Source organism: Colobus angolensis, unplaced genomic scaffold (assembly GCF_000951035.1).
Source record: "Colobus angolensis palliatus isolate OR3802 unplaced genomic scaffold, Cang.pa_1.0 Scaffold101, whole genome shotgun sequence".
Taxonomy (NCBI): domain Eukaryota; kingdom Metazoa; phylum Chordata; class Mammalia; order Primates; family Cercopithecidae; genus Colobus; species Colobus angolensis.
This window is the reverse complement of record NW_012111031.1, coordinates 1049674-1070527: the sequence shown is the minus strand read 5'-3', so window position 1 is coordinate 1070527 and position 20854 is coordinate 1049674. Positions and strand designations below refer to the sequence as shown.

The window sequence follows — 20854 nt, the reverse complement described above, 5'->3', positions numbered from 1 at the left end:
TTTTTTTTTTTTTTTGAGACAGGGTCTCACTGTGTCACCTCGGCTGATGTGCAGTGGTGCAATCTCTCAGCTCACTGCAACCTCCGTCTCCTGGGCTCAAGTGATTCTCCCACCTCAGCCTCCCAAATAGCTGGGACTACCGGTGCACTCCTAGCTAAGTTTTGTATGTTTAGTAGAGACAGGATTTTGCCATGTTGCCCAGGCTGGTCTCAAACTCCTGGGCTCAAGCAATCTACCACCTCGGCCTCCCAGAATGCTGAGATTACAGGAGTGAGCCACCATGCCTGACCCAACCCATTTTCAAAACTGTTTTCTTCTTGTAAAACTAAAACGTGACACCCATTATTCCCCATTTTCCCCTAGGAAGTAGAATGGTGGTTGTCAGGAGCCCCCAGCCCCTGACAACCACCATTCTACTTCCTATCTGTATGAATTTGACAACTCCAGGTACGTCATACAAATGAATCATCCAGTTTTTGTCTTTTTGTGACTCGCTTATTTCACTTAGCATAATGTCCTTGGGGTTCTTCCGTGCTGTAGCATGTGTCAGAATTCCCTTCCTTTTTTAAGCTGAATAATATTCCATTGTGTGTCTAGATCACATTTTGTTTATCCATTCATCTGTAGATGGACATTTAAGTTCCACCTTTTGGCTATTGTAAGTAACGCAGCCATGAACATGGTATGCAACTATCTCTTTGAGTCCCTGCTTTCGATTCTGTTGGGTATGTTTGGAAGTGGAATTGCTGAGTCATAGGGACTCCTACTTTTTGAACACACATTTTCATTTTGAACTGGGCTGTTTAAATTATACAGCTGGCTCTGCACATGCCCAGTCAGGGTATGTATGAATCACAGTGTCTGAGGACTGTTCTCCTTCAGCCAATGGAACTAAGGACTAAAGACTTTCCATGCATGACCTGATAGTGTCACCACCAGAGTGGAGCAAGTGAAAAAGTAAGAGACTAAGCAAGAGTGCTCACCCTCAAGTGTCCCCACCAGTCAGGAGCAGCATGTATTGACATTCATGGCTGTAGAACATTCTGGAACTGGTTTTCATTTATCAATGCATGCATTATTTCTTCCAATGCATATGTATTAAACATCAGCTAGGTGCCAGACCTAGTTAAAGACACTGAGGATAAAGCAGTAAACAATGCATGGAAGGGTCTTCCAGGCAAGTCAGACAAGCAAACTAATTGCACATTCGACGGTTTCTTGTGAAAAGTTCTATAAAGGGGAAATGTTGGGCCCTGAGCCCAAGGGTAGAAAGCAGGCTGTGCATGAGTCACTGTCCTGCTTTTAAGGGGCTGGTAAGGTAAGGCAGGAGTTTCCAAAGTGGTATGTAAGATGATCTTAGGTGGTATGTTTTATATTTTCTTTTTAATAGGTACATATTCAGTTTAACATATGTTTGGAAGTATATATCTAATACCTCAAACCCTCAATTCTTAACTGTTTCCTGGATGATGCTCAGTTTAAAAAGGAGTTCAAGTAAAATGAATAAACTAAATATTAAAGCCTATTATGTTGTTATTAAATAAATAATGCAGGAGCTACATGAATGAGACCTAAACATTTAAAGATTGCAACTAAAAAAATCTACATTTTGGAAACTCCTTGTGGGTTTTAAAGATAATTTTTTTAATACAGGCATATTTTTAGGAAGAGTATGACTAGGGCTAAGATACAGCTAATTCCATGGGGAAAGGGAAGCAGCTGTGTTTAAGAGGAGCTCCTAACTCAGTTTAGGGGATTCGAGAAAGCCTTCCAAGAAAATTGCTTCATGCAATGAATTCTGTTCCTTGAATTACTCAGTCCAGGTGTATTTGTGTGAAATCTTCAAGTATGAGCGGTGGAAACCCACTACAGCCAGCTTAAGCAGGAGGAGTAATTTGCAGATGAGGATGCTGGGTGATCCCACAGTGTCTCAGGCCTCAGAGTGACCCACCTCTCTCAGTCTCTGCTCCTGGTACCCATTCTTATCTGAGCCTCTACCTCTCACACTCACTGCACACTTCCTTTCTCAGTGTATTTCCAAGTAGACAAGGTGGAAAATGGCTACCACATTCTTCTATTTATATCTCTTCCATTCAAAGACCGTCTCGTCTGATGTTACCATTTCTTACTTCCAAGTCTTGACTTCTGGGGAAGAGACTCTGGTCAGGTTCATCATGGGTGACCTCAGAGGTGGGGGTCCTGTTCACACAAGGACCACTGTCACCATGTGGGTCAGGGAGGGGGCAATTCCCAGAATCCAGGTGGGAATGGGGTTGGAGATCCAGGCAGAAAACCTGATGGCACAACCTGGAAAAGTCCTCATTTCAACAGCTTCCAGGCTCCCCTGTGCCCAGCATCAGTGTAGGTAGGAGCTGCTGACAAGCCTGGAACAACATTTTCTCTTAGGCCACCTTGAGGACACGGGTGGCAGGAGAGAGCTGGAGTGACAGGGGACCTTGACCTCACCCCTGGCCTGTGACCCAGGGGCTCTCTTGGGGAATAAGGAAAGCAGTCCCATGGGCCTGCCATGTGCCTAAGATGTGGGGCTGTGTTAACCCATAGGAGGGAGGTAGGGAGGAAACAGTTTGGCTATGCCTATATTTCTACTTTACATCCCAGAAAATAACGGGATTTGGCCCTTCCACTTTGAAAGGCTGTGTCATTCAACAGAATAATCGCTAACACATGTATAGCTCTTACTATGTGCCAAGTGCATACCATGTTCTAAGTGTTTTACACAGATTAACTCAAATAACTCTGTGATACATAGCTGCCACTATCCCCTTTCCTGAAGGTAAGAAAATTAAGGCACAGAGAGGTCAAGGAACTTACCCACGTTTACACAGAAAGGAAATGCAGAGCTAGAACTCAAACCCAGGCAATCTGTCTTTAGAGCCTATGGTACTGACCAAAAGGCCAGACAGACCAAGGTTAAAGTCTTGTTTCACCCCTTACTTGTTAGAAGTTCTCTTTAAACTATTGATTCAGTGATAAAATGGAACAAAAGACACCCACCATATAAGATTATTGTAAAGACTAGTGGGAAAAATCTGTATCTACAAAGCACTTAGAACTGAATAGGTACTTGATCAGGGTAGTTACTATTGTTAAGGAGGGATAAGGAATCTGAATATTGTTCAGCTCTCATGGGCATCTGGTGATGGGGAGTGTCCCCATTTTCCACACTTTAATTATCTGCCTAGGCCAGCTCTCATTCAGGCTAGTCCACTCTGTTGCAAGGGAATAATCCCTGCAATTGTTACCCAGTGCCATAGGTGGCTGAGTACAGCTTCTCATATTACGTATCTTCACATCATGCTGAGCAATAGCACTAGTGATGCTTTTTCTATGGTTATTTAAAATTTCAGTTATCCTTAATTGAAGTAGAGCACACATAAAGGGCACAAATCGTAAATGCACGGCTCCAGTGTTATGTGTGCAGATGTCCAGATCCAGGCCTAGAACACGTCCAGCACCCCAGAGGCTCCTTCTGCCCTTTCCCCATCAATTTCCACACCAGCCAGGCATAGCAGCTCTTGCCTGTAATCCCAGCACTTTGGGAGGCCAAGGCAGGCGCATCGCTTGAGGTCAGGAGTTTGAGACCAGCCTGGTCAACATGGTGAAACCCCATGCCTACTAAAAATACTATATTAGCTGAGTGCAGTGGTGTGTGCCTGCAATCCCAGCTACTCTGGCAGCTGAGGCAGAAGAATCACCTGAACTCGGGAGGCAGAGGTTGCAGTGAGCCGGGATTGCACCATGGCACTCCAGCCTGGGAGACAGAGCAAGACTCCACCTCAAAAGATAAGATAAGATTAAAATAAAATAAAATAAAATTCCCACACCAAAGAGTTGGCCAATGGGCTGACTTCTATTGCCTTAGGTTCGTTTTGCCTGTTTGTGAACTTTGTAGATATGGCTGGATTTGTACTGCCAGTGTTTTTGTGGGCACTTCTTGCCTTCTTCTGCCATGCAGGTGAGTGAGCTATTTGTGGCCAGCGAACCTTTGTCGAAACCCTCTTTGTTCCTTACTGCACCCCTACACACACTTGTACAGGAGTAGAGCATGCCAGCATGAAGAGGCAACCAACTGGTGTTTTTTTAATGTTAGATAAATAAAGCAGGGTCAATAGAAGCCTCATGTATTGTGAAGTAATAAATATTCATTAAAATTCATAACTTGACAATTAAATATTGACACATGTGTTCTGGCTCTCACAAACGATTTAAAATCTCTCAGAGGATTTGTAAGTGGCAAGAGCAAGGAAAGAGGAAGGCATGCAGCCTTAAAGTGAGTTTAGGAAAAGCTCAAGTCACCGCCCTTAGTGACAGTACCAAGAATAACATTTTTAGAAAACAAACAAACAACAACAAAAAACCAGGCTTTGCCACATTATTCCCAGGCCTTATACAGTGGACTTAGTGTACATTCTTGTATTCATTCCTTCAATGACTAGATATTATTCCCATTTTGCAGATGGGAAAATTGAAACTGAAAACAGTTAAGTAAATTGCCAAACATCCTACAATAAGTAGAGATGCCAGGATTTGAACCATCTTTGTCAGAACCTACAGTTCTCAGCCACTATGCTATGCATGGATGAGGGGTGGGTGACATCCTGAAAACAACTCTGGCTTTGGTAATGAACAGAGGTAGGTTTCTGGCTCTGCCTCTCCCTGATTCTTTTCGATCCTCAAGCAAGAAAAGAGCAGGGAGGGATAATTTCTACTTTGCTGGTTTGTTAAAACGTAAGTAATAATATTTTAAAAGCACCTCTCTCATCAAAGGCACTCAGCCAGTGGTGGCTTGTTAAAATTATTCACCATCACACTCACTAGAGGTGAGCTGCCAGTAGCAATGACAGCTGCACCTTGCAGCAAGGATCTTCCCAGCAGAAGTGACACCCACTGGCCATAGGGAGCCTGCACCTCTCTGTCACCTTGCACTTTGTAGGCCTTCCAGCAGGGTCTGTCTCTGGCCTGAAGTTCCCACACAACACCACAGACAAGGCAGCAACTGAACACACAAGTCAACCAATGGATCTGAACAACTCGCAGTCACCCATCAATTCAGTGAAACAGCTACTATTGATTTCTGGGGGTTTTCCACCCCACTGGTTTTTTAACTGAATTGATGGGTGTTCTGTGGAATTGATTGCACCAGCCAGTTCTTTTAGTGTGATGGAGACAAAACGCTAGTATGTTTCCCAGAAAATGAATGAATCTGCTCGTTAAAGAGAATGTTCTGCCAAATAATTGTTTCCAGTGACAGTGGTTTTCCTTCTCCTCTCCTTCTGCATAGGGATTGGGAAGTATGTAAGGGACTTTCATTGCATGTCAGTATGCTGATAAGCTGGCCCCTTTCAATTTCCTCCCAGTTCTCAGGGGCTGATTAGATGCCAGAATGAATCCACCAATCTCCCTCTCCCCACACACAGACTTTTGCCAGTTCTGAGTCACTGTGTTTCATATGTTCCCCACCACCACCACCAATCATGTGCATCAAAGCTGATTTTCCCCACTAAATGAAAATGCAGACTCTTAGGCAAGTCAACAGTATGCCAACTCTCAGGGTAATGATTTACACACCTATGATTTATATTTTCTTCCCCGGAGGTTGTTTTTTGTGGAGTTCAGACAGCACCACACTTGTTTTCAATGACAGTGATTAAAAAAACAGATGTCAGGATGAGGACTAGGGAACGGTGTGGGGGATAGAATGACAAGAAAATAAAAAGGCTGATTGAGAGAAGCCTGAAATCTTTCCATGAGTCACTGAGCTCTTATGCTTCCCCAAGCCATGGGGAGAGACGGGTTTTTCCCTTTTAGGAAAATATAGATTATAGAAAATATATAGATTAAAGTTAATTTTTATTGACTTTCAGGAAAAAAAATCTCTCTCTTTGGGCTGTTGCCACTGTCATTGTTATTTCACTGTTGTGCTGAGATCTCAGGGCTATTGAAATTGGTGATGCAAGTAAAATTCTCACATGCAATAGAAGAGAAAAAGATCCTAAGGACATGGAGTCTCACTCGCCATAAAGCTCCGTAAGTCAGTTGACTCCAAATATGCAATGTATATTTTACATTTTTATGCATTTTATACATGAAATGTCTCATTTCTGGCAATTCGTACGTAAGATAGCGTATTAGTTCATTTTCACGCTGCTGTCTTTATAGACATACCTGAAACTGGGAACAAAAAGAGGTTTAATTGGACTTACAGTTCCACATGGCTGGGCAAGGTCTCATAATCATGGTGGAGGGTGAAAGGTACTTCTTATGTGGCAGCAGCAAGAGAGAATGAGAGAAGAAGCAAAAGCAGAAACCCCTGATAAACCCATCAGATCTCATAAACTTATTTACTATCATGAGAATAGCATGGGAAAGACTGGCTCCCATTATTCAATTATCTCCCTCTGGGTCCCTCCCACAACAGGTGGGACTTATGTGAGATACAATTCAAGTTGAGATTTGGGTGGGGACACACCAAACCGTATCAGACAGTATTGACATTAAGGGTCACACAGTGTGGGGTGACACAATGCCAATGTTTAAAAATGTGATTTGTGGGACGGTCATGGTGGCTCACACCTGTAATCCCCAGCACTTTAGGAGGCCGAGGCAGGCGGATCACCTGAGGTCAGGAGTTCAAGACCTGGCTAACATGGTGAAACCCCATTTCTACTAAAAATACAAATAATTAGCCATGCATGGTGGTGCACACCTGTAGTCCCAGCCACTTGGGAGGCTGAGGCAGGAGAATCGCTTGACCCCGGGAGGTGGAGGTTACAGTGAGCCAAGATCATGCCATTGCGCTCTAGCTTGGGCAACAAGAGCAAAACTCTGTCTCAAAAATAAATAAATAAATAAATAAATAAATTTGATTTGCTTCTGCATATTGACGTACTTTATGGTACACAAAAGATGAGCCACGAAGCAAGCCTCCCTCGTTGAAAACAAATGAGGAATTGTGAATTCGGCTATGAGGCACTAGAAAGTAGACAATTTCTCAGTGGTACTAGAAAAGCATCCCTCAAAGTGACAGGTATAAAATAAGTGGGAACACCTATAAATGATTAAAAACTCGTAGCAAACTAGAAATAGAAAGGAAATTCCTTAATCTGACTTTTAAAATTATCTATTAAAATCCTACAGCAAATGCTATTTCTAATGGCAATCACTGAAAGTATTCTCTCTGAAATAAGAAACAGGGCAAGGAAACCTGTGACCAGCACTTCTAGCCAACATTGTATTGGAGATCCTGCCAGCATAGTAAGAAAAAGAAAGAAAACCTACAAAGATTGGAAACAAGAAAAAAAAAAACAAAAAACTGCTAATTGTCGCATTGTCCAAAAAGAAAACTCAAGAGATATCTGTAAGCAGAATTAATAAGAGAGTTCCACACTGTTGTGGAATCTTCAGGATTTTTTTTCTTTTGTTTTTTTTTTCCAGGTGTGCCTAACCCACATATATTTAAAGGTGGTTTTTCTCATCAAGACTTTCCTATTTAGTTTTCAAAGAAATAACAACTTTTAGTCACTAGTTCATATAATATTTCCCTAAATCATAATTTTATTGTTAAATATAACTGTCATTAACAGGTTTTGGTCCAAACACAACTAAATCCTACTAAGTATGCTGCTCAAGTGATAGAAGCAGAAATGCATGGATGTATGAGCCTCAGCTGTTGCTTATATCAAGCATGTGTGTCTTTTTAGGCCAATGTTTTGACCTATGAGGGCCTTACCCACCCTGGAGAAACTGGCTTCCTAGGGCTAGTCAATTCCCAGAGATGGTACTATGAGTGCCCTTTCATACACAAACCAACCAATCCAGAGCCCACTCCTCTCCCACCTCCTCTATCAGGCTCTTACACTCGAGGCCAATATTCCCTTGCCTAATCATCCCAGGACCAGGTGCCAGACAATTCAGGACAGCCCCTACATCCCAGGGCCTGCTGAAATTATTCTAACTAGTCGATCCTAAGCTTGCTTACCTTGCCTCATCCATTCCCTCCCATGGAAACTATAATAAAGGTTCTTGCCTTGTAAGTATCTTCCATTAGGTAATGCACGTTGCAGAATCTGCAACACTCTGACGCGTGATGTGCTTCTGATGCACTTCGGCTTTAAGCTCCTTGCTTTCAGAACCATAACCAGGAATTGTTAGGCACTGTAAGGGATAGACAAGCCTCCATCCACAGAGCTCGCAGAGCCCCCAAAACTTTGTTGCCAGTGGTGGTTCTGGCAAGGCCTGCACCCAAATAGCAGGTAAAGGCAGCTGGCTGACTGACCATCAATGCTTCCCACATTGTATTTATCTCTGGTTATCTCCACTTGGCCTTCATAGATCTTGTCCATGCCAAACCTACTGAGAAGCCTGCATGCCAGCAGCAGGCCAGTACAACATGTTGCAGCATCATTTGTCAGGCCAACCTTTACACCGTATTTTGGCAGTTCGTGTGCATAAGCTGCACAGACTATCGTGTCCTATTCTATATGGGCATAAGCCATTTGATAAATGGTATCTCTATTTATCACACCAACAATTATTCTGTATTTGTGTGTGTTAGACTTATTTTTATCCTGTACTACCAAGTGTTTCCAAGCATAATAATCAGTTTTACCCTCTCACTGTCTTCTAAATGTCACTTGGTATCTCTTAAAGTAGGCCTTATACTTGCCAACTTTAACAAACCCCACCCTGTGGAACAGATCCATGTCCACAGCTCAGCACTGACTCCTAGAACTGGAATTTACTCAAATTCTCCATCTTGTCTTATACTTTTGACATTCTCCATCTTGTCATATGCTTTTTTGAATATCGGTCACTTAATTTGAAGTCTATATCGATAACTCCAACATTAGAGAAACCTGTGAGTGTTTTTAGTTTGTTTTTAGTTTGTCTATTTTATTTTTCCCTTGGTCTTGTTTATTAGTATCCCTGGTAATTTTTGTTGGATGCTGGACATCATCTTTGAAAAGTTACAGAGGTTCTGGGTGATATCCCTCTCCCTTTTGAATACCTTTGTTTATTATTGGTTCAAAAGAGGATTCGCTCTGTCCTCTGGAAGCTAGCAAAGAGGGAGATCACCTAAATGCAATCAGGCTGTGAGCAAGCTGAGGCTCAATGCAATCTTTGAATACCTTGATCCATTCCTCGTTCACACCTTCTCTTGAAGCACAGCACTGCAGACGTTCTGACTTAATGCCTGGAGTGCTTCCCAGGGCCTCTCCTCTTGGATAGATCCCACACTTTAATATTTTGCTTCTCTAGCACTGTGAGTCTACCAGAAACCCTCCACTGCAGCTGCTTTGCACTTGGCTTTGTGGCTCTCCTCCATGAACAGCTTAAGTAACACATGTTGAGGGAAAACTGATATTAAGCAAGGCCACTCCTTCACACGTCCTTTCTCTCTGAAATCTTCACCCCTCAAGTACTGGCTGTAAGTCCTTACCAGCCCCAAACTCCAATTTCTGTCTCCCAAACCCCTTGAGGTTGAGAAAAGCTCAGCTGACTTCACCCCTGCTCAAGGGTCAGCAAATGCCCCCAAGGTAAGCAGCATACAGAACCTGGTCTAACCTCAGAGAACGTTTCTGCCCTCTATGATCTTACCCTTCAAACATAGGCAGCCTCCATCATTCACATATGCCTTTAATTTTGTATTTTACTTTCTCCAGCTTTTCTAGTTTCTCTCCGAAGAAGCATTAGGCTGTTACACGATATTCCATCATAGTCAGAAGATGAGGTCTGTTGTGCCAGACCCCTACTGACTCCAGCAGGGATGGCACGATGTCCCAGAGGCCAAAGAAGAGACCCAGGGCCAACAAAGGAGACCCCGGGTGTATTGAGGACTTACATACAGGGCAGTCCAGGAGCAGCGAGTGGACAGAAAAACCACTATTGTTTGTAAAAAGCATGCAGTTTATACAGTATTTTCACTTAGCAAACTCCACCTACCAACCCACACCTAGCACCCTCCTTTTAACCCAAAACAAAGGGCCTTAATCCCCTGTATGACCTGCATTCCAAGGAATGGGCCCGGGATTCAGATGTCCTTCCCTTCAGAGATAAGGAGTGAATCTCCAGGCTGGCCACTCCTGGGTTCCTTACTCCAAACTCTGAACACACATTCTTCTTAGACCATAGGATTATTCTTAGGGTATGCTTGAGTTATTGCTGTCAGATGTGTCTGCCATACAAAGTCCCACTGAGGACACATAGAAGGATGGCTACTAAGCAGTGAGGGTAAAACTAAAATGAAACACCACAAGTTTTTAGTGGAATAGAGTGATAAGAACAGGAGAATGAGGGAATTCAGAATAGCAATAAAAAATGGCAGGAAAGATGAGTCATGGGATATAGGATGTCTACAAAGTGTTGAGGGCAGAAAAGAGTTGAAATAAAAACAGGAGCAAAGAGTTGTAAGCCAATAATGATTCTGGCCTTTCTCTAAACTGCCCTGTGTAATATACTCATCCACCAGATCGCCACACAGGCAGCATATGGCTAGCGCTCAACTCAATGGATTACGTTCCAAAACTTCAAAATTGAAGTCATGTCTACTGATATGAAGTGTGGCTAGAAAGTATCTTAGACATGTGATCATGACATGCTTCCCCACTGGGCTGTAAGCTCCACTAAGGGAGAACCCTTGCGTGGCTTGTTCACCATTGCCTCATCTGCCCCTAGCCTAATGCTCTGCACAAGTAGGCATGTTCAAAGTCAATTTACTGAATAATGCTCCATTAAAAACATAAATAACAGTCAGGCACGGTGGCTCATGCCTGCAACCACAGTACTTTGGGGAGTTGACGTGGGAGGATCACTGGATGCCAGGAGTTCAAGACCAGCCTAGGCAACATAGTGAGACCCCATCTCTACAAAAAAAAAAAAAAATTAAAAATTAGCCAGGAGTGGTGGCACATGCCTATAGTCCTAGCTATTCAGGAGGCCGAAGTAGGAGGATTCCTTGAACCCAGGAGTTCAAGGCTGTAATAAGCTCTGATTGCACCACTGCACTCCAGCCTGGGTGACAATGCGAGACCCTGTCTCTAAAAATATGTAAATAAATAAAAACCCGAATAACAAATTTTGAAAACCATGAAATTATTTAGAGCCTAGATGTACATTGAAAGCAGAGACAGTGAAGCAAAAGTTCATGCTATGGGACGTGAAGGAAAAAGATGGATTGAGGATGACATTAGCCTGAGCAATTGAAAGAATGGATTTGATACGGGCTGAGATGAGGAAAGATGTGGGTGTTGAAGAGGGTTTGAAGAGGGTCCAGGTAAGAGTTTGGCTCTACATATGCTGACTTGGAGATATCCATTAGGGATCCAAGTTGAGATGTTCATAGGCAGAGAGATGAGTCCACAATCTTTTGCATATGATGGTGCTGAAAGCCTTGGAACTGGGTAAGATCACTACGGGGTGTGCTGACTATCCTCCCTTTGCCTCCCTGTTGCCATGTTCCATCCTCCTATCCTTCTTTATCCTGGCTCATTTGGACTTTGTCAGTCAGATGTCTGCCTTCTATTCGGGTTCAGCCAATAGGAGCATGAGCAAGAGATCAAAGACCCAGACACTCCTGGCTGAACTGCCTTATGCTGACTCTGTCCCTGCATCAAAGGCTATAGCTCCCACCAGCCAGCTCACACTTTCTATTACCCTTTTTCAGTTCCCGTAGCCACTCCTCTTCTAGCCCCTTCAGGTTCTCCACTGTTTCTAGCTCCAGATACTGTGCATTATCTATTGTTAGTGCGTCTAAATTGTACTCACATCTATAAAATGTCCCATTATCATACTCTCCTCAAATTACCCAGGTATTTCCTACTGGGGCCCTAATACAGGAAGAAGACAAAATATAAACCCAAGGACTAGGACCTGGGCAGTCAACTTAAGAGTTTGGGAAGAAGAGCAGGAGCAAGTAAAGGAGAACAAGAGGAAGCAACGAAGAATGTAAGAGACAATGTAAGACTATGCGGACCCCAGGTGAAGAAAGCATCTCCAGAGGGATGACCAGCAGTGTTGATGGTACAGATAGTTCATGTGACATGAGGACCCACTGAGAATATGCCATTGGCTTAGCAACGTGGGAGTACTGATCACCTTGACAAGAGCAATTTTGGTGGGATGCTAATGCAATGTTTCCACGTACAGTGATTACAGATAGAAAATGAGGGGAGATTCTGCTGCTCTCTTCCCAATGATAATAAGTAATCATAGTTTCTGGAAAATGAGATATAAAACTATATTTAAGGTATATTTTTAATCGGCATAGCACTATGCAAATGTAGAGACTCCCAAATAATAATGACAGCCACCATTAAAGAAGTACCAAGAGCCAGGCTCAGGGCCAGACGCTTTGCATATATTGTCTTACTTAATCTTCATAGACATCCCATGAGACAGAATTATTATTCCCATTTAACTAATTCATTTGACAGCTATTTATTGAATACCTACTATGGACTAAGTACTGCTTTAACTTATGCAACATCAGTTATCCAAAGGGAAAAATGAATCTGCTTTAATGAACTTACTTTCTGGTGGTAAGGTTCAAATAAGGAACTGCAACACAGAGAAGTCACATAATTTTTTCCAAGCTCAAAAAGCCAGGAAGGAGAGGACCTGGAATTTGAATAAAACACCGTTCTTTCCGGTACATTTTTGACTTTGAAATAGCATACCAACAAATTTACAATCTAAAGGTTGTTCTAAAAAATCAGTGATGGATTTAAGCTTTCTGTAGAATAAACATGATTTCCAGGGCAAGTCTCAATTCCATATTTAAATATGAAACATCTAGGCTGGTGCGGTGGTTCATGCCTGTAATCCAAGCACTTTGGGAGGCCAAGGTGGGTGCATCGCCTGAGGTCAGGAGTTCGAGACCAGCCTGGCCAACATAGTGAAACCCTGTCTCTACTAAAAATATAAAAATTAGCTAGGTGTGGTGGTGCACACCTGTAGTCCCAGCTACTCAGGAGGCTGAGGCAAGAGAATCACTTGAACCTGGGAGGCTGAGGTTGCCGAGATCGTGCCACTGTACTCCAGCCTGGGTGACAGAGTGAGACTCCATCTCAAAAAAAAAAAAAAAAAACAAACAAAACCCAACAAATATGAAACATCTGATGGCCCAATATCTGTCAAGGACTAAGATTAAAAAACTCAAATATTGAGTTATTCTCTCCAGGAAACCCATCAGTAGTTTGCTGCATTTGAACTCCAAAGGAAGCATAAACACATACACAATACACACACACTCAAACACTCTCTGTCTCTTACACATACACATGCTTTTATATAAACCTATCTGGGAGGGGAAGAGGAAGGGAGAGTGACCCTGGCATTGCGTGTCTTGGGCAAGTCAGAAGACAAGGGGATTTCTAGAAGAAAGCACACACAAGCACCTTCTAAAGCTGAAAAGCCCTGTTTAGATATTTGTCTAACAACAATAGGTACAAAGCCCACGACTCGAGGATCCCCCAAATCCCTCCCAAAAACAGAGCCTAAGGAGTTAGCCGTGAAAACCTGGACCTTACCTTCCAGCAATGGCACAGGACCCCTGATGGTGGCAGGGGGAGTGCTGGGTGCACAGGAGGGAGAAATATCCTTGCTCACAGAGACTGCAAGTCTCTTTGTGATACAAAATGACAGGAAAGTGACAAATAGCCTTTAACTCCACTTTCATGATTTAAAAAGTCTCAGGGCTCCATTTATTTATTTTTAATCTTGTGGGTGGGTGTCTCTTTTCTATCGGCATAAATGCCTGATTGGGCCTCAGCTAATCAACTCTAGCAGTTTCTGATTCCACCCAGGTAGGATGGAAGATAACACATGTGTCTAACTTGATTGCCAGGCGTTGGTTGTACTGTACATCCTGCTGCCTTGTGGCTTTTACCTTTAATCTCTGTGAGCTCTGTATGCTCAGAGAATCTTTCAAAATCATTTATCTTAAGCTATCCAGCTGCTGCCTCTCAGTGTGTATGTCCAGCCAGAAGATGAAATTCCCATGAGCAAATCTGGGCTCTAAACCCTCAGTGGCTATACAGCACAGTCTTTCTGACAGACTCTCCAGAGTTTCATAATTTCTATGAAATATGGGGAAGAAAAAAGGGACACTTCATTGTTGACCACCTACTAAGTACCAGATGATCCAACAGACACCTTATAAGCATTACTCCCCATTTATGGTCTCTTTTTCATAGACAAGAAAATGCGCCAAAGGAAAGCCCAGTTTGCAAGAAGCAAAGCCAAGAATTAAACCTAGTTTAGATTGTCAGTTGCATAAATCGGAGGTGCAGTTTCTCACTGTCTCGTAAAGTCTTATGTGTCAGAGATTGCTAGCTATCCCCTAGTGACTGTTGCCCCTTCTCTCTCAATTTCAGCTGAACAGTTTCTCCAAATAAAGGCTATATTTTCCAGCCTCCTTTGCAACATGGTGTTGCCATGCAGCAAAGTTCTGACAAGTGGAAAGTAGTTGGAAGTGGTGAGCTTCTTCTAAGCTGCTCCATTAAAAAGAAAGGGCTTTCTTCCCCTGTCCACCAGCATCTTAGGCAAAAATGATGAGTTATTTCAGACTACGTGGATAAGGGCAACTCCCTACAGAGAGGAAGCAATAATGCAGAATGGGTCCCAATCACCAATGCCGTGAAGCCATCCTACCAATCCTGGGCTGCTTACACACTAACTAACATGGTTTGAATTTGCATCCCCACCCAAATCCCACGTCAAATGGTAATCCCCAGTATTGGAGGAGGGGTCAGGTGGGAAGTGATTGGACCATGGGGGCAGACTTTCCCCTTGCTGTTCTCATGATGGTGAGTTCTCATGAGATCTAATTGTTGAAAACTGTGACACCTCCCTGCTCTCTCTCTTCCTACTTCTCTTGCCATCTAAGATGAGCCTCCTTTGCCTTCCGCCATAATTGTAAGTTTCCTGAGGCCTCCCCAGCCATGCTTCCTGTACAGCCTATGGAACTGTGAGCCAATTAAACCTCTTTGCTTTATAAATAACCCAGTTTCAGGTGGTTCTTAACAGCCAAGCGAGAACAGACTAATATAGAAAATTGGTGCTTAGGAGTGGGGCATTGCTATAAGATATTTGCAAATGTGGAAGCAACATTGGAACCTGGTTTAACAGGCAGAGATTAGAACAGTTTAGAGGGTTCAGAAGAAGACAGAAAGATGAGGGAAAGTTTGGAACTTCCTAGAGACTTGTTAAATTGTTGTGCCCAAAATACTGATAGTGATATAGACAATGAAGTTCAGGCTGAGGAGGTCTCAGAGAGAGTTGAGGAATTTATTGAGAACCAGAGCCAAAGTCACTTTTGTTATGCATGAGCAAACAGATGATCTGAAACTGTAAGCAGAGTGTAAAAGTTTGGAAAATCTGTAGCCCAGCTATGTGGTAGAAAAGAAAACCCCATTTTCTGGGGAGGAATTCAAGCCAGCTGCAGAAATTTGCATATGTAAAGAGGAGCCAAATGTTGATAGCCAAGATAATAGGGAAAATGCCTCAAAGGCATTTCGGAGGTCCTTTGCAGCAGCCCCTCCCATCACAGGCCTGGAGGCCCAGGAGGAAAAAATGGTTTTGTGGGCCAGGACCAGGGTCTAGCTACTCTATGCAGCCTAAGGACGTGGTGCCCTGAATCCTGGCTGCTCCAGCTTCAGCCATGGCTAAAAGGGGCCAAGGTGCTGCTCAGGCAGAGGGTGCCAGACATAAGCCTTGGCAGTTTCCATGTGGTGTTAAGCCTGCAAGTACACAGAGTGTGACAGTTGAAGCTTGGAAGCCTCTGCCTAGATTTCAGAGGATGTATGGAAATCCTTGAATGTCCAGGAAGACTGTTGCAGGGGTGGAGTCCTCGTGGAGAACCTCTACTAGGGCAAAGTGAAGGGGAAATGCAGGCTTGGAGTCTCCCACACAGAATCCCCACTGGGGCACTGCCTAGTGGAACTGTGAGAAGAGGGCCACTGTCTTCCAGACCCCAGAATTGTATATCTACTGACAGCTTGCACTGTGCTTCTGGAAAAGCCACAGGCAATCAATGCCAGCCAGTGAAAACAGTCAAGGGAGCTGTACCCTGCAGAACTGCAGGGGTGGAGCTTCCCAAGGCCTTGAGAGCCCACCCATTGCATCAGTGTAACCTGGATGTGAGACATGGAGTCAAAGGAGATTATTTTGGAGCTTTAAGATTCAATGGCTACCCTGCTGGGTTTTGAACTTGCACGGGGCCTGTAGCCTCTTTGTTTTGGCTGATTTCTCCCTTTTGGAATGGGAGTGTTTAGCCAATGCCTTTACCCCTATTGTATCTTTCCAGTAACTGACTTGTTTTTTTATTTTACAGACTCATAGGCAGAAGGGACTTGCCTTCTTTCAGATGAGACTTTGAACTGTGGACTTTTGAGTTAACGCTGAAATGAGTTAAAACTTAGGGGACTGTTGAGAAGAGATGATTGTACTTTGTAATGTGAGAAGGACATGATATTTGGGAGGGGTTAGAGTGGAATTATATGATTTAAATTTGGGTCCTCATAACCAATGCCATGAAGCCTTCCTACAAATCCTGGGCTGCTTACACACCAATTAATATGGTTTCAATTTGTGTCCCTGTCCAAATTTCATGTTGAACTGTAATCCCCAATGTTGGAGGAGAGGTCTGGTGGGAGGTTATTGGATCAGGGGGGCAGACATCCCCCTTGCTGTTCTCATGATGGTGAATGAGTTCTCATGAGAGGTGGTTGTTAAAAAGTATGTAACACCTCTCCTCTTCTCTGTTCCTCTTGCTCTAGCCATGTAAAATGTGCCTCCTTCCTCTTTGGCCTTTTGCCACGATTGTAAGTTTCCTGAGGCCTCCCAACCATGCTTCCTGTACAGCCTGTGGAACTGTTAGCTAATTAAACCTCTTTTCTTTATAAATTACCCAGTTTCAAGTATTTCTTTATAGCAATGTGAGAACAAACTAATACACCAACTATGACATGAAAGAGAAAGAAATCTCTATTTTGTTTAATCAACTATCATTTCAGATCTCTGCCACCATGACCAAGGCTATAGCCTAACTAAAATCTCTTTTTTCAGAAGATTTTCTCCCCCTATCCCTCTTTAGGAACAAGTATTCTCTCAAAGGAATTTAGGTAAACACAAGAATAACACATTTTGGTGGGAAACCCTTATTGGTTACAGAACACCTTCAAAAGCTAATAATTTTGCATTCAAAGAAATACATAAAGTCAAGAGATTTTGAAAATAAAAAACCTTACCAATATCCAAGGGCCTATTAGGGTACATATTATGTTTCTGAGATGCACTGATGAAGTAATGTGTGTTAGAGAAACACATGCTACATTCATTTAATTTTTAACCTTTTGGGTAAATGTCCCTTTTTAAGGAATGTCCTGAAAATATGGATATGAACATAGTGGCTTTGAAATCAAAGAGAATCAAGGCCAGGTGCCAGCTCAGCCACTTAGTAGCACAAGTAAAGTCTTTAATTTTTCTAAGCATTAACAACTACTCAGCTAACAGTAACTCAGACCTCATACTATAGGAAAAGAAGTAAAAGCAATGATGAACAAATTCACAAACAAATAAATATAAAAGACCAATAAGCATATGGGAAAAAGTCAGCTCAATAGATATCAGAGAAGAGTAAAAATGTGAAAGAATTATATAACTCAAAGAACTGTCCCAGAATATTTGGAACCATATTAGAGTACCTTACATATAGTAGAAGCCTGGCAAGTGTCCATGGTTGGTCCAACCTGCTCTGAATTTTGTTTGCATTTCACAGCAACTAATTCCTTTAATTTCAGGGAAAGTGGCTGTGCCTGCTGCTTTATGTCTATCTTATAGGAAAAACTAGTTCAATATAACTTGAAGACTAGAGGGGGAAGTTATAATAATAGACAGTTCTGCTTGGTTTACCTTTAGATGCTGGTGAGCAGATATACACTTGGACACAGAAAAGGTCACAAAACATGAAGTCAGGAGCCACTAGTTTTAGTCTGAGTTCTACCATCTACTTGCTCCATCAAATTTTGGTCAGTCTCAGTTTTCCCATATGAATCTATGGCATTACATGTTTGTTTGTTTGTTTGTTTTTAATTAACGGACAGATACTCCAGTTAGTACAAACATAGATACCAAGCAATGAAATAAACCCTGAAGAAGTGAAATGACAATGTGTAACAAACAACCAACTATGACTCAATGAGCAAGAGGAAGTGACCTGTCCTCCAGGATGCAGACAGTGAAAACCCTCACACTCTCCACATTCCCAACTGTCCTGAATAGCCAAGTCCATGTGCCATTATTTCAGACTGCAGCTCCCACCACACACACACATAAACACTCACATACCCTTTCTACAGATCTCTAACCCATCTTTGTCCCCTGCACTAGATTTCAAAGACTGACATTTCCAATCCAGTGTCTACCTCTATACATGCTGTAGTCACATGTCTGCTGCATTCTCCAAACTCTCTGGAACTAAACTGAATGTCTCAAGCCTCCATGACCTCGGCCTGAAATCCCATTGTTTGTTCTACTTGGTGGAGAAGTCTTGGAGTCTTTTTCCCAACTCAGATGCCCCTGCTACAAAGTAATATCTAAAAAGCCCATTGAAAAAATAAAAATAGCCAGGTGTGGTGGCTCACGCCTGTAATCCCAGCACTTTGGGAGGCTGAGGTGGAAGCATCACCTGAGGTCAGGAGTTCAAGACCAGCCTAACATGGAGAAACCCCATCTCTACTAAAAATACAAGTTTTTACAAAACACAAGATACAAAAGATTTTTACAGAAATACAAAAAGATTGTGCCAAACCCATCTATCTGGGTCCTTTCCCACCGCAAAATTAGCCAGGCTTGGTGGCACATGCCTGTAATCCCAGCTACTCAGGAGGCTTAGGCAGGAGAATTGTTTGAACTTGGGAGGCAGAGGTTGCAGTGAGCCGAGATCACGCCATTGCACTCCAGTCTGGGCAACAAGAGCGAAACTCCATCTCAAAAGAAAAATAAGAGAAAAGAAAAAGAAAACTGAAAAGCTTATTGAATCAAGAGCTCCCAGCCTCACAATGACACCCATCACTAGGCCTCATCTCTCTTCTGCTCTTATCCTGAACTTTGAGCAGAGTCTGCCCCTTTGGACTGTGGAAATCCTAGAACTCCCACAAATGACACTCACTTGGCTTATTATTTAACTTCCAAGTGACAAGCTGAGTAGCAGTGGTCTCAGTCCCCTGCTTGCCCCTTTGCTGAACAGCAAGTAATGAAAGGGCAGCCACAAGGTTGAGAGTTCTTTCAGTGCTTATTGAAAAAGAGGCAATATGTTTAGGAAAATGTCCTCCTCTCACAAAGTTGCCTCTGCTCTCAGGGGTCTATTGTACCTTCTCTTTGTCCTGAGTTAATCACCTCTTCATGGTGTAATTAGAATGTCCACTCATTATTCTTAGGTAGAAATGGGTACCTCTGGGGAAGTAGTCAGGCTTCCCACACAGCAGTTGATTGACGAAGTGCCCACACCTGGACAAGCAGTGCAGCCATCAACCCAAGGACCATCCTACGGGGTTGTTATTAAATAGAATATAGGACACACGCCAACATCCTGAAACCACAGAGTTACATGTTGTTTTTGAAGGTGCCTTCTCCATCACTCCTCCAAACGTTCCCTTTACACGTTGTGAAATTCAGCTCCTAGATTGACTTCCCATGCCTTCAATAATGGTAGGCTTTCAAAATTCCTTGCACTCCAGTGCCTCACCAGGCCAGCCATCTGTCTTGGCTGATAAATTCTGCATTAGCAAGAGAGACATTAAACTTGAAGTATTTCATTTCCAAGAGATGTGCTATATTTTTTCTTTTATATGAATTTTTATGGAAAAATAAAATTGACATTAAGTTCAAGGTTCATCTGGAAGACCAGGAAAACTCTCCCTTCAGTGAACACACTTCTCTTAATACCCAGGAGTGCCCATGGGAAGTCACTGTACCTCGGTGAGAAAGGATGGGTCTTGGAGTACACAGTCCTGATGTTGAATCCAAATTTTCCAAATCACCAGCTATGTGACCTTGAACAAATTATAAATCCTTTCTGACCCTTTGTTTCACCATCTATGAATGGTGATGGTGGTAATATTACTTTGCCAAATTAGCAAAGAAATGCATGTATAATATCTGGCACCTGATACTAATTCAATGGACAGAGGCTAGTATATATCCTACCAGAAGGCTATGTCCCTAATCAGAAGTATATATCCCTTAGTATTTATGCCTAATCAGAAGGGAATAGGAACTTGAGATTTCATTCCAGACAAACCTGGCTTAGTATCCATGTCAGTACTCTGATTTGGGAAAATTTATTTAACCTCCTGAGTTTGTTTCTCTCTATAAAGTATTAGTGAAAACTAATATATTTCTTGTTGGAAGGATTAAAGGCAATTTTTGTAAGCACTTAGCACATGGTATATGTTTAATAAATGGTAGCTGTTATCGCCCTTGATGTTGCTACTACAGTTGTCACTTGGTATTAATGAGGGGATTGGTTCCAGGACCCCCTCAGATACCAAATCTGCAAATGCATAAGTCCCTGCTTAAAGTGGCATAGTATTTACATGTAACCTACACACATCCTCCTGTTTAAATCATCTCTAGATTACTTATAAAACCTAAAACAATGTAAATGTTATGTAAATAATTGTTCTATTATATTGTTTTTATTTGCTTTTTAAATTATTGCATATTTTATTATTTTTTCCCCGAATATTTTTAACACGTGGTTGGCTGAATTTGCAGATGCAGAACCCATGGACAGGGAGGGCTGAGGGTACTATTATTGGGCACCTTCCCTAAC

The 20854-nt window shown here is 42.6% G+C and overlaps 1 pseudogene; it reads right to left on the bottom strand.

Moving 5' to 3' along the window:
• Positions 1–8064: 8064 nt before the first annotated feature.
• On the bottom strand, positions 8065–8723 carry LOC105510615 (annotated as a pseudogene).
• Between the last annotated feature and the right edge of the window lie 12131 nt (positions 8724–20854).